Source organism: Cydia pomonella, chromosome 6 (genome assembly GCF_033807575.1).
Source record: "Cydia pomonella isolate Wapato2018A chromosome 6, ilCydPomo1, whole genome shotgun sequence".
In the NCBI taxonomy this organism is placed as follows: Eukaryota; Metazoa; Arthropoda; class Insecta; order Lepidoptera; family Tortricidae; genus Cydia; species Cydia pomonella.
Window position 1 is genome coordinate 13,382,672 of NC_084708.1, and position 14,686 is coordinate 13,397,357.

At 34.8% G+C, this 14,686-nt stretch overlaps 2 protein-coding genes across 7 annotated transcripts in view; one reads left to right on the forward strand and one right to left on the reverse strand.

Moving 5' to 3' along the window:
* LOC133519017 (sphingomyelin phosphodiesterase) overlaps nucleotides 1–12,911 on the reverse strand; it is a 32,927-nt gene extending 20,016 nt beyond the window's left edge. For 5 of the 6 annotated variants that reach the window (XR_009799567.1, XM_061852869.1, XM_061852875.1 and 2 more), the window contains exon 1: nucleotides 12,629–12,911. The gene's annotated coding sequence lies outside the window, so the exon portion shown is untranslated. The remainder of the gene's footprint in view (nucleotides 1–12,628) is intronic. The other variant, XM_061852870.1, reaches the window with a different exon arrangement.
* LOC133519019 (vitellogenin receptor-like) overlaps nucleotides 1–14,686 on the forward strand; it is a 37,819-nt gene that overhangs the window by 5,768 nt on the left and 17,365 nt on the right. The gene's annotated exons all lie outside the window — the stretch shown is intronic.

Genomic DNA, 14,686 nt, shown 5'->3' on the forward strand with positions numbered 1-14,686 from the left:
AGCACAACAACGGGAGTTGTGGGGATCAAGGGGAGAGGCTTTTGCCCAGCAGTAGGGCACTATAACGGGCTAAGAAACAAAAAAATATTTTAATAGGCGACGTTACACGTTCTGCATATTAACTATGCATAATTGTACATGTTACATCTTCCCGTCCTAACCTAAGGTCGCACGTTCGCTCGGATACTGTAAAGAAATTTGCTTTACAGTTCCGTTATAGTACGTAAGATGTAGAAAGTTGCGCCTACAGCTACTGTTATGATTCTTATGCAAGCCATATAAAATATGCAAGCCATTGCTATTATGTGTTAATTTAATTGATCTACTCATCTAATAATGAAAGAATAGGTAAACAATAAGCGTAACAAATCGTCTTTGGTAATTTCTCTCAAGTATCATGATGACAAATATTCTATACTTAAATTTACTAACATTTCCCCAAACCCGCATGATTATATTTGTGGTAAATTGGTTTTTAATTTATAAACATAAATATTTAAGTGGAATCAATTAACGACTTATAAAATTGAAAATCCAGCCGCCGAATCAGCCGAAATAAATTTTTGACCTCTACAAAAAACATCTCTGTTGATACATCAGTATTGCCGTGAATTGCTTTCTTTACAATTAACGTTCATTCATCCCGACAGGCGTGACCTTTTACTTTCTGGATCTCTACCCGATCCAGACTCCCTTTGTTGTACAACTTTCATTTACAACTAGTTCATCGAACTCACTTTCTCCCGATACCCGAACTCCCAAGGCTCTCATCGGAATGCATTATAATTGTTAGCGCCATCCACGTGCAGTGGAAAATCATATTCATACATCAGGAGCTCTACGCCTCCAAAACATTACACCAACAACGCAGTGTTTTTTTCTACGTGTGACAGTTAACAAACTTGGCTTGAAAGGGCCAGATTATGAAATATCCACGTGCACTTTATTCAGAAGTTTTAAAAAGAATTGAACACATGCTCACGTAAAAATAGAAACACTAAAAATTTTCTAAACGGATTGAAAATTTGCGCTAACATCATAAAAACTCGCGAGAGAATCTAGTAGCTGATAATAGAACAGTTTAATTAATATTTATTTTTGCATTACCTATTAGCCCAATTGCATGCAAATGAAAAATTAGCCTAATTGCAGTTTTTAGTATGAGCACTACTAGGGCGGGTAGATAATTTCATCAAGCATGCTAATTAATGTCCCACTGACAAAGCAGCGGCGCACGTGCCTCGTGTTCTCGTGTAGCAAACTGTTAATCAGTTTTACCGATTAACTTAATTCTAACACGCGACTTGTCTTTGAGCTCAGAATTCACTTTCAGCTATAAATTGGTTTTGACAGCTTTGTCGAACATGAAACGGCAACTTTGAGTAATGAGTCGGTGTTTCTACAGATAACTTCAGAAATTATAAGATCCTTTCTTAATTAGATTAAAATACAGCTGTCTTTCGAGATACTTGTGTAATTAAATTTGTAACATATGTAAGTCAAATACAAGAAAAAAACTTTTATATCGGAAAGAGATAAAAATACTCATAGAGACGCGGTATGTGGTATAAGCCATAAATTCGATAAACTTTTCATTAAGAATTCAAATAACTAATGCCTAATAACAATGATCAGTCAGATAGGAGTCACTTTATGTATTTTGGTGTGTACCTAAATGGCATAGGTTAGTCGGTTCCGCGCTGCGGGCAGCGCCTGTTCGGAGATCGCGCGAGATTTTCTCATTTGATATTCACATTCAGTGTTTAAGACGCTTCGCCGCAGCTATCTATAAAGCGAATCACTGTCGCGTATAAATAGTGTTAGTGACCGGCCTGGATGCCGGAAAAACATACAAACCAACATTAAAATGCTCTGCTCGTGTCTTCCTCTGTTGTGTTTGTGGTTTTGATGAGCTTCTTATCGAGTTATTACACATAAGCTTAAAGGTAAGCTTGTAATTTCTTAAATTCATGCAAATTTCTAAAGTACTTTTCTTTATCTGTTTATCAAACAAGTTTCTTGCCGGTCCCATATTGGGTTACCTTCCTAGCGGTGTAGAGCCGGCGTAGCTTTATTTGACATTCATAAGCGCATTGTCATATGCCTACTTGAAAAATAAACTATATTTATCTTTAACATAAACCAAACACGTACGTATTCAAAAACAACTTTTAGGTCACTGATTATTATGATGAGAAAATATCTTAATTTTATGAACGATGGATATCATGGATGATGAAAAATTTATGAATATTATTCTAGTAATTTGTTAAATAAATACATAACACTGAGCGAGCTCTAAATTAGGTAAATGGAGTTAATTAATAGAAAATCAGGCGACAATTGACCCGTGTGGCCTGGCGCTCGCAGAGACGTCCGATAAAAACCGTAACCTACAAAATGAACAATCATCCCAATATATTTATTGCAGATAACATTTGTAATAAGGCGCATTGTAATTTGAATCTAAACAATACGGCTTTTGTACAAGAATAAATGATATGAAATAAATATTCCAGATCATTCAAACAATTTAGTACCTACTCGATACTTAAATAAACTGCTTAGTACTTACCTGACCATGTAACTGGCATAAGTAGTTGCTACCAAACGTAACTATTTTTGGTAAAGTTTATTGCACGACACAAAAATTCACAAAGAGCGGATTAAATACCTTAAGGCATTATCTACCAGTCAACCATTGTCAATTTCAATAGGTATTATAGTTTTCCAAGTTGTGCCTGGCTTGCAATGCAGAACTTAATCGTGAATATCTGCACACTGCACAGTACTTACGACCTACTTCTTCGGTATATAACTAGATTAACTAGTCCTTACTATAAAGAAATCAGACAGTAAAAAAAAACTAGTAGGGTCATAAGACTCATAAGGGTTTAACAAAAAGTTAATAAGTAATTATTAATTACACAATGAAATGTTTTTTAGATAGATGTAGGTAGTCATTGCGAGCGAGACTTAACCCTGAAAATACGACTCATCAATTTCCCGAATCGATGAAAAGACAAAGAAACAAAGAAATCTGACGTAGTGTATCAGGAACGGAAAACTGTGTGAATAAATCTATTACCTACCTCGTAATTAATTGAAGCACGTTAGTGAGTGACTAACCGCAGCAGATTTCCTAGCCTCCTTATAACTGCGTATTTGTATATCCGACCTCAACCCTGTTTTCATACACGAGCCAATAATAGTAGTCTTCCTTGTTTGAAAACATACTGATAAAATTATTATTAGTTATAATATTGACTGATATCGTTACAATTATTATAGTACTACGCTATCTACTACAACGGTCTTGTATTTACGTTTCCTCAGGGTACGTACAAATAGTTATTTTTCTCAAAACACCCAAGAAAATGGTGTATTAAAATTTCATTATAAGAGTCGAAAGGGAAGTCGAGATTCGCGATTTTTGAGATGTGTGGTTTCGCGGCCTTTATTATCACAACCGTAAATAAGACCCTACCCTACAACTCTAAATCGTGCACTTGCGGCGGAATTAGGTAGAATAAATTTAGTTACTTATTTCACTCGCTGTTTTATTTATTTTTACCCCCAAGCCGCCAATATTTAGGTACCTATTAGGTGTTTATTACAAAAAGAAATGGAAGTATTCTCACTTACTTCATGAATCACTTTATCAATGAATTCCATTCATAATGTATGGACACAAAGAATGTAATTTACATTAGGTACAGTGAGCTGCGAAATTGCATGGAGAAATTATGAATGAATTCATTGATAAATTCGCCATGCACTTTAACATTGTCCTTTAACGACACCAATCATGGGACATATAAGAGAAAATTTGGAGTATTTTTGATATTTCACAGACACCTGCAAAATTTCTGCCACTTTATGCGTTAAAAGTTAAATGTCCTATTCATCCTTTATGTTTTCTATATATTTAATGAAAGCTACTGCAATTGGTATCAATGTTATTAACAAATAAAAACTATGTTTTTTTGCTCCAGTCATGGGATGTACGGCGTCATTAATTTTAAAACTAACAAATATCAATGAAAAATTTAATTTAAGAAGCTCTTTGGCTCTTTTTTATGGTAAAATGTTGCCAGCGTTTAAAAACTGATGGTAAATACTTGGTTTACAGGATCTGTCTATTATCATCATCATATCAGCCTTTTATCGCCCACTGCCGAGCATAGGCCTCTCTTCTAGAATGCCACTTATCCCGGTACCGAGCAAACGGAGCAAATCTCATCCAGTCCAGAAGTGACCTGTCTATACCATCCCATTACTGGTGCCAGTCCCATCATATAGGGGCGTTTACTAACATATCCCTATTTCTAAGCTTTTTTGAGTAGTAATTGTAAACAGATAGAGAAACAATAGAATTGCATGGAAGTTCTCAAGTGTTAGTATAAAATGCTACCGAGTATTTGTGTTCTTCTGTAGATAACAGCTTGTCTTTCTATTGTTTATCGTTGCATCGTGTTGGTAATAATTGCCGATAGTACTTTAATGACGTATTTCGAACTGCAGTGTTGAGAATCATAGTTTATCAAGTAGTTACTTACATCTTGTTGCATAATATTATAATGCTTGGATATAAAAGAAAAGTGGAAAAAGTCACTGTCTCGGGTGCCACTTGAACTTGCGAATCGGTTTACATAAGTAAATTTGAAAGCATTGTTGTATCGTTTTCCGATGTTTCTGCTTACTAAAAAAAAAAAATTTGATCTTGCTAAGTTTTGCATTCCATTGTATATGGTATTGTCAACATCAGTACGGATCACATTTTCTTTTTACGAGAGAATGCCTCTGCTCCTGGTCTCCTTATTTTATACGTATGAACAAACATATCAATATAACTAGAACACAACACTATTTATATGCTGCTATGGTACAGATAAGCTTGCGATTCGCGGCACATCGAAATTCGCCGTTAACCTCCTTCGGCTGCCAGAAAGAAAGTAGCTGCCGAGCCTAAAGGATGACGTGAATTTATAATGTCCCAACACTTACAGAGACAGATGTTGTAATAAATACATACTTTACACTCACAGACATGTTGCTGTAGTCAGCTAATTTTAGAAGTGCCAAGTGATTACCCCAACCAGTCTTCTATTATGCCTAGAGACCAATTAACGACTTCATCATCATCTTCCTCGCGTTATCCTGGCATTTTGCCACGGCTCATCTCGGCTTGGGGTCCGCTTGGCAACTAATCCCAAGAATTGGCGTAGACACTAGTTTTTACGAAAGCGACTGCCATCTGACTTTCCAACCCAGAGGGTAAACTAATAGGCCTTATCTGGATTAGTCCGGCTTCCTTACGATGTTTTCCTTCACCGGAAAGCGACTGGTAAATATCATATAATATTTCCTACATAAATTCCCAAAAACTCATTGGTACGAGCCGGAGTTTGAACCCGTGACCTCCTGATTGCAAGTCGAATGCTCTTACCGCTAGGCCACCTGCGCTGTTACTTCTTATATATTTCTAAAAAACGGAATAGTAATATAAATAAATTGCTTTCGAGTGTAAGTTATCATAGTCTCCACAGTCAAATTATTACAAAATAATTCGTAAAGTCGTATAACTTCAAAGAAGAGAACCTTCCTTCCTTAATAATTACCTATTTAAAATGTTAGCGTTTATTTATTTATTTATTATTTAATACGCAGGTAGACTGTGTCCAGTAATCATAAAGATAATTATCATGAACGAGTAGTATCACATTTTGTGCTGAAACCACGTCTTCTGGTAGTTTGTTCCAAGCCCTCACTACTCGATTCCTGAAAAGGGTTTCTATCAAAATATTGCGTTGTACGCATTTATGTGTACCTACTCGTACACATAAATGCGTTTAGGCAATTCGTTGTCTACTAAAATATTAACAATATTTTAAAAAGACCTACCTGCATATGACTTGCTTTTAAGGCGCGGTGTATAGTAAAATGCGCTATTTTTAAATCGATATTTACAGGCTTGTACAAGGATTTCATCGATTATTTTCTAGTATGTATAACTTCAGTCTTTGAACTAGCCGTATGCTTGTCAGAAACACGATGGCTCATCTTTTTCTCGATAGATTTTTGCTTTGAAAATATGCTTAAAACTGTATTTATTTCGATATTTTAGAAGTACTATGATGAATATCAATATGAAATTTACTTCATTCAATAGCTTTTAAGTAACTCTAACATTTTGCTTGTCAGTTTATCGATGCGTTAAATTTTTCATTCATAATTATGAATTCAACATTTTGTCTACTAAACGTTACCCTGCGCGGCAATACCGTCAGTACGCCAGTACGCCCGTGACCACTGTCAGCGTCGGACCTGTGCTAGTTTAGCGGACGTTACATAAAATAGATAATCACACTATAAATACACAAATATGTTATACACACAATGTTTTCATCACTCTTACGAAGAAAAAACTAATTTTTAAGCTAATTGATTCTTAAATACGGTGACATTTCAGACATCCATCCGTCATATTATCTTTTTTGACAAGTTTTACACACGCACCTGTCCGGCATACAGCCACGATTAACCAAATGATGAAATGGTGCCTTGCACCCGAGTTAAACACTCTACTTTTCATTTTTAATACGAGGAAGGTAAAATACATGTACATTTTAAAAAACACTGCTAAGTATAAAATTCAGTAGTACTTATTTCGTGAGGGGTACCTACTTTTAATTATCAATTTAGGTAAAATAATATTTTAAATGGCTATTACAGTAATAATCAAATTGAATACCTATTTTTAAACGTAAACAAATAAAATTAATCCGCTTGTTTAATTTATATAAGTCATTATATTGGAACAGCTTCCTTTTTAACATATACAGGATGCAGGAGATATACTGGATTTAAATATGTGGGATTTAAATAGTGCTTAGTGAAAGGTACCATTTCACGTTTTTGTGGAAGTGCTCAAATGGCTGTAATAGTTTATGTTATAAGTGTTGAATTTGTTTGGTATTTCTGGTTTATTAACTTTCATATGGTATACACTTAAGACTTTATTTACAACATTTATCAACTATTTTATTTTGTAAGGTGAGCAGGAGTGATATTTACCCTTCAAATTCCATTCAAAATTTTGCAAGTACTCGGTTCGGAAGTTCGTATATATTTGTACCTCTCGCCAATATTTTTATATCACTGGTTAATTATTCTGTAAATTCAAGAATGTCACTAAATTCCATTTTTGATAATGTTAAACATAAAGTCCTTTGTAAAAGTTTGGTATAATACTTTTATACCATGCTATTTCTGTTTTGTATGAAATGAAAACTGGTGACATTTTATTTCTTTTTTCAAGTATAAATTTCGATGACACTCTGCCGTCAATTTCAGGTCTCAGCCAATTTTTACCTTCTTCTTTAAAACCTTGGACCTTGTTATGTCTTTGTGATATGCTTTTACTATTTTTCCTGCCAATACAAAATATAAGTGGAAAAATCGATTGAAAGTTTCGCAAAATATATTTTCTTCATTTTTGCATTACGGTGCTTATGTGTAATATGTATATATTAAAATAGTTTATTTTGAAATGAATCACTAGTCAAGTCAATAGTATATCCCTTCAAGTGGCAGAAGCCAAAACGTAAAAAGTAGTCACGTGGCGGGGCCCCGTCGGGTGTTCAGCGCGGATTTAGAGAATATTACAAATTCAACTATTTAAGCTTATCTATGTATAAAAGTATATATTGAAGCATATATCGTTAGAATAAGCACTAAATACGCTATTCGAATAGAACAATTAAATTATTGTCTTCTTCTTCTTTGTCCCTCAATGCTGAGGATCGTGACATCATGTCCTTCTGTTGAAGTTGTCCTTGTTGTTGTTAAATTATTGTTATGTTTATGCATTTCGCCACATGCACCTAACTAATCAAACCTAGCAACAGTGACAGTTTTCCAGTTTCCTTATTAAAAATGACTACCACCACAAAACAAAGTTATGATTGGAGGTAATTGTGAATTAATATTCTACGTAGGGCTTAAAATTCAAAGGTTAAGTCATAAAAAGTGCCCGTGAGGAAACGGAATTTTTTTAACCACGTATTCCTGAGGTTATAAGAAGAATTTCATTTTTTTTTTAGTACATATATGGAAAACCAACAGCGCTATATATATCTAGAACTTCCAATAGAATTACAGAGCCAATTACAGGTTCTCACTTATAGAAATACAATAAATTATAAAAAGTTTTTGCCCATCTTAATTTACACATACAAGTTCCTACAGCATAAGAACAGATCTATATATATATATAGATATCTCCACTCGGCATATATATATATATATATGATTCATTATTACAAAAAATAAATTAATAAAAGAAAAAGTAGTTAACTCCTGTGAGTACATGTACATATTCAATAATGCACCGAGCCTTGTCCTGCGCCAGAATTATTGTCACCCATGAAGTGTCTAATTAATTTATTTTTTATTACTGCTATGCTATCATTATATATGTCGATATCACAATTTATAGAAACTTTATTTAAACTCATGCCTGCCATGCATATGAAACTGTTTTTCCTATACCTAGTAGTACAAGTTTAAGTCAATTCCGCAAAAAAAAATTGTTTTTTTTTTTTTTACTTTTTGTATGTTTTTAAACATATTGAGTTCATGTTCGTGGAAAATTTATGGATTAATATAAATTGGTACATTTTTTTTCGTAAAAATTAGTCTATTCAAATGGTACCTTGTGACTTTGATATCTGTCAATAAGGTAGTCTAGACTAGGTCCCAAAGTGGCGACTGGCGACATAGCCATCAAAAAGGCGTTATGCACTAAAACACAACGAAAAATATTTTTTTAAATTGGTATTAACTCTGAAACTAGGCGAATTAAAAAAGTTTATATGACATTTTTGCCTCTAAATACGATCCGGAATATACTGTTAAAATCTTTCCGTTTCCTCGAGGGTACCGTGTATTTACAAAATAACCTCTTTAAAAATCAAGACAGAACTCGACCTAGGCGTTCGATCCCGGATGAACGGTCCTTAGCAACCAAGCGTTAACAAGCGTGTGTATGTATGTTTTCCTTGTCTAACTTGCTAGCTACTTTTGGGCGCTAGAATAGCGTAAATATATACTTCAAAGTCTTTAATTTTGCCACTAAATATGGCAACACCTCACTAACCACCCTCTGTTGGCCGACAGCTTTCTGGCTATCGCATCGACCCGTGAGTGGTGGGCCACCACTTGAAGGGATAAATAACAGTTGACGATAAAATAATTTTGTTCATCGGAAAGTTTTGTATGTTAATTAACTTTACGGAACAGGTCTTAACTGTACTTCTTTCCAAAGGAAAATAATACTCATTGAGACAATTCTAACAACCTCAAACGCAATTTGGTTGCGATATTTTGACACAGAGTTCCTATGGCCACCTCCTCTCTCATGCATCAGATCAGCTTGATGGTACCATAATATTTCATTGTCACCCTACTTACATATGTATGCAGATTTTCAACTTCATCTGAAACCTCAGTGGGTCAAATATACTTGTAATATTTGATTACAGACAGAGTAGACAGACAACAAACTGATTCTTTATTAGACATTAATTAAAGTCAGTCAATTATACTCATTACTATATAACTTCGAAGTAGTAGTAGTAGTATAAGTGCATTTTTGCCATTATAAACTTTAAATAATAAATAATAATAGCAGTTTTCTCGACTTTTGCATTTAAAATTTATAATCGTCTTCATTGTCGTCAATTCAAAAAATAATATAGAAATAGTCGTTACAGTTAGAGTCATGGTTCTTTTTTGAGAAGATAGCATAATTTATCTACTTTTTGGAGCTACATATGCTTGTGCATACCTTATGCTTATATTTTCAGTTATCTCGATACCAGCAAAAACATGCTACCTTTTTACGTTCACTTCCACAAATTACTTAGCTTTGCTAGTATTCTTCCTTTTTTCACTACTTGCCCGAAATTGACTTCTATTGCATTTTAAGGTCAACTAAGTTTTGAATAGGTATCTATGTATGATTTAAAGCAGACAGTTGTAACTTTTGTCTGAATTAGTAAGTAATATTATTTCGACACAAAACGATTTGGTATCATTTTACTAGGTTCTCAATTTGCCGCGGTATACTCTAGTATTATATATAATATTCAAATTTTTAATTTCATTAAGTTTAAATCATAATCAATATAAATTTCCGGAAAAGATCCCAGAACTAACAAACCAGAATACGGATGGCGTCAGAATAAGGACGTAGGCTTGCTGCGAGCGCGGCGCGCGGGGCGCCCGCCTGCCTGCTTTACCACTTCGTCTGCTTCACCCCCTCAAAAACCTAAAATCTGTCTATAAGAGCGCCTTAAGTTAGTTGAAGGGTTCAAAGTTACATAATTCTTGCTTTTTTGTATGAATAAGTAAGTACCTTCATAATAATGAACATACCTAAATATTTATATTATCACACTGCGAAATCTTGCAATAATAAGTTTGCATTAGCCCCATAAACACATCTTCTATATTGTGTTAAACAACTATCAGTTTATGGTTTTTCCAATTGTAATCCGTTTAAGTCTTATTTGCGAAAATGAGTACTTAAAAACATTTATAATTATGTATAAGCGTGATTCGTAAGACAGTACCAAAGAAAAATTGAAATAGAGGTGTATTGTCAAAGAAAACTTTGTAGTGACGTAAATTTACTGCCATCTTTCGACACATAATTAAAACTTTTAGAACGCCATTTGACTCTGATCCTTATTATTTCACTGATATGTGTTCAATTTGTTAAATATAAAAAAAGTGGCGCTATCTTACCTGGCACTACCTAAAGGTTATGGCGCCATCGTTCGAAGCAATGCTGCTATACCTTTACTTTGACCTGTAATCTATAAGATGTGGCCACTTTATGATATTTAACAAATAGAACATATATCAGTAAAATAATAAGGATAAAAATCAAATGGCGTTCTGTAAGTTTTAATTATGTGTCGAAAGATGGCAGTTAATTTACGTCATCGCTACAAAGTTTTATTTGACAATACACCTCTATTTCAAATTTTCTCTGGTAAGACGAAAGCGTAGCCAAAGTTCAAAGGTGGCATCTGATGCGTGTAGCAAAACCGACAAGGGAAAAGCAATATTTGTTTAGTATAGGATGCAACAAAATATAAAATAATTGTGTTTAACGAAAAAGATTTCAATGTAGGTAAACAAAGCTTTTGTAACAATTACTATTTTTGTGTGATACCTACAGATTGTCCCATCTATAATATACATTTTTCTATTTTATCTATAACGGTAGATAACAAATTAACAATCATATTCTCGTTTGACAAAAAAGAATGCACATTCTTGATTTAATATGCAGAATTAGAGAAAACTGCGGGCGTGTATTTCATGTTTTCACGAGACTAACACAGTATCTTATAAGTCTTATGACTTTACTGTTATTTATGTAGCTTCATACCTTTTCAGTCATACTTTTAATAAATAATAAACTGATGTCGGTTTACTCCGCCACATATTAGTGTAAGCTAACATTTGGTAACGTCGCGCGATAAACTCGCGACAGGTTGCGCTGGCCCTGCCGTCGTCATAATTTCTAAGTACCAGACTAAGTATGAGAAAGTCGAGCCGACTAGTCTTCGGCTTAGCGACACTTAGCTTGAACTAACTGGATTATCTTCGGAGCTATCACGCGCCATAATTGAATACAATATACGTTTATAAGAAGCGGTTAACAACGCATTTCACTTTTTTTTTATAATAAACGGAGATACCGCGTCACACGATACGACAACGACAATCATTACATTCGCCGCTTTCAGTTGAAAACATACGGAAATAACATAACACGTTTTCATTACACTGTGTTATTATTACTAACGAGTATACACTCATCGAGGAAAAACAAAACGTCAAACGTCAGCGTTAGAATATCGGTAATTTAAAAATACCGTTTGCCTTTAAGTAATTCTATCAGAATTCTATAATAATGGTTGTAGGTATATTGAGGTAATTATTGATTTTTAAGTTAATGCCATAATTAATATGTTTAACCAGGCGAATAATTGGCTCTTAAAAGCCATATAATGAATGAATAAAGAATTTATCTATCTATCTATCAAAGATTAGTTTACTTTATTATTTATTGTGTTAGGTAGGTCTTCATATTTTGACTGATTACCTAGGTAACCTTATAAACTGACGACATAATTTAGTACCTTCCGACGGTTCCGACTACTACAGCAGTAAAAAGAGTACGTAAACGTTTGAACAGGTCACCCTTGACCACATTTTTGCTTATACAAAAACTTGAACCAGTGTTGATTATATTATAAGTGCAAAACTTCGCGGAAAGTGTAAAATAGAATGCCCTCTAAACTATCGTAGCCAATAAACCGGCACGAACTAACAGTTAACAGCAGTTCGCCACTCTGTTTGGTGACTTGATGCCGCGCGTTGACAAGTGGGACATCTGATTATCTGACCTACACAACTCGTAATGATAATAGGTAATATTGACTTTTAGCTGTTATTAAGCAATAATGTGATGAAGATCATCTTTAAAGATCACGGAACAACTGTTGCACTTATAAGAACTTAGTCTTAATCAACGTATTTAGCTCACTTAAGCAAAACAGGATATTTATACCAGTTCCTCATGAAGTCAGTCCAAGTGCAAGGCGAAGCGAACGCGCACTGATCAGCGAATCCACACCATTTCACTCGTTTTCGTGTTGAACAAATACACGTCGCATTCACATACTAATTATTTACGAGAGAAACTGCGCGATGTACGTTAAAGCGCGCATACGGATCGCTGTGTGCAAGTACACTGAGTGTGTGTCCGAGTCCGGTGAGCGAAGCGAGGAGTGGAGGCAAGTGACCACAACCGCACGCGGCGCGAGCAGTGAGAGTTGTGCTTGATGCGATGCGCTCTGCTTTGATTGCGAGTTGGGCTTCGGCCCGCTCGGCGGGCCAAGTATTTCGCTATGCACCAGACCAGGGAGATGCTGATGACTGCACCAGCAGCACAGGCAGGGCCTGAAACTCGACGCACTCGCGCGTTCATCGCACGCACGCGACGTCATTCACTAACTTACGATTATAACCATTGACTTCCTATTCTTCCTAAAACAATGAGGAAAGTGAACAGCGCCTTGTTATGTCACAGTCTAACAAGGATAATAACACAGAGATGATTTTAAGCCTATTTAACAAATTACTTTTTACCTTACATTAAGAAAAAAAAACAAAGGAATCTACAAAGCAGGTTTTGTCCAAAATGCAAGACCTATTAATTTCTACGTTTAATTATGAAAACTGCCGGGCTATTCAAATGGCTTTCTGCATCCACACAGGGACAATTATACGTCTGACCGCTGATTACTCATTGATTCTACGAGTCTCGAGGTCAAATTATGTTAGGGACGAGCTCACAGTCGATACATCATGTATAGCCCATAGCCCATGCGGTTCTTTGCTAAGTCGCAAGGACACTGGTTAACCCGAAGGGCAATGACTTGAAATAACATGTTTGGATACTGTAGTAGGTATAATTTACTCAACCATTAGTATGTACCATTAGAACATAATGAATATTTTTCATCCATTCATTCAGCGAAAGCGACGCAAGGACACAAATAAATATCCTTCATATAAAATGAAAACTGCTTAGTTTTAGTAGTAGGTACACTAATTTTAAATGTGAACGTCAATTGTGAGATAGTTAGCACTTAAATAGGTATGTACTTATGTAAGTACATACGTACATACCTATTTTTTTGAAGTTTTGTATCTACGAATATCTAATATGGAAATGATTATTAATAAGCATAGGTACACAAACACGTACCTGCGAAATATAATTTGTAAGAAAAAAAACCGACTTCAATGAGGGAGACCGGTGAAAGAACGATTATTGTTGATTTTAGATTTCATACAATGAAATTAAAAAGACAGCGTCTACGCCTAATTATGTAGAAAAGGAGGTAACATGTTTTTTTTGCCACTGCACCCACCTTGACACATTTCAGATTTGCCCTATGGTTGACTGGTAAGATACCCGCAACCCGCAATAGGGTATTCGACTGTATTTAAGAAAAAATATTTCACACCATGCATGAAATGAAGCACCAGATAATTATTAAAAAAAACTAAATAGGATAGAAATATAAAAATGTGCCTTGAAAACCTAACTGCTTGGCAAAGGGAACAAATTGCCAAACGTGAACTATGCATCATTGAAGAGTTCCGTTCTGTTCATCATTAGCAGTTCCACTTCATCAAATGTCACTTCTACAAATGTAAATACTTGATTTGTTAATGAAAATACTAAGATCACTATATATATGCCTTTAACATTTGAAGAGTTCCCTCGAGACCTCATGGACCTCATCGTCAGAACTCGAACTTGACAAAAATTTGTCTTGAAAATCTAATTTGCTTAACAAACACAGCGAAGAGGACAAATCACCAAACGTGTACTATGCGTCGTTGAAGTGTACCATTCTGATCATCATCAGCAGTTCCACTTCATCAAATGCCACTATTTTAAATGTAAATGCTTGATTTGTTAAAGAAAATACAATAATCACTATATGTATGCCTTTCATATTTGAAGAGTTCACTCGATTCCTCATGGATCCCATCGTCAGAACGCGAACCTGACAAAAAAATTCAGGTT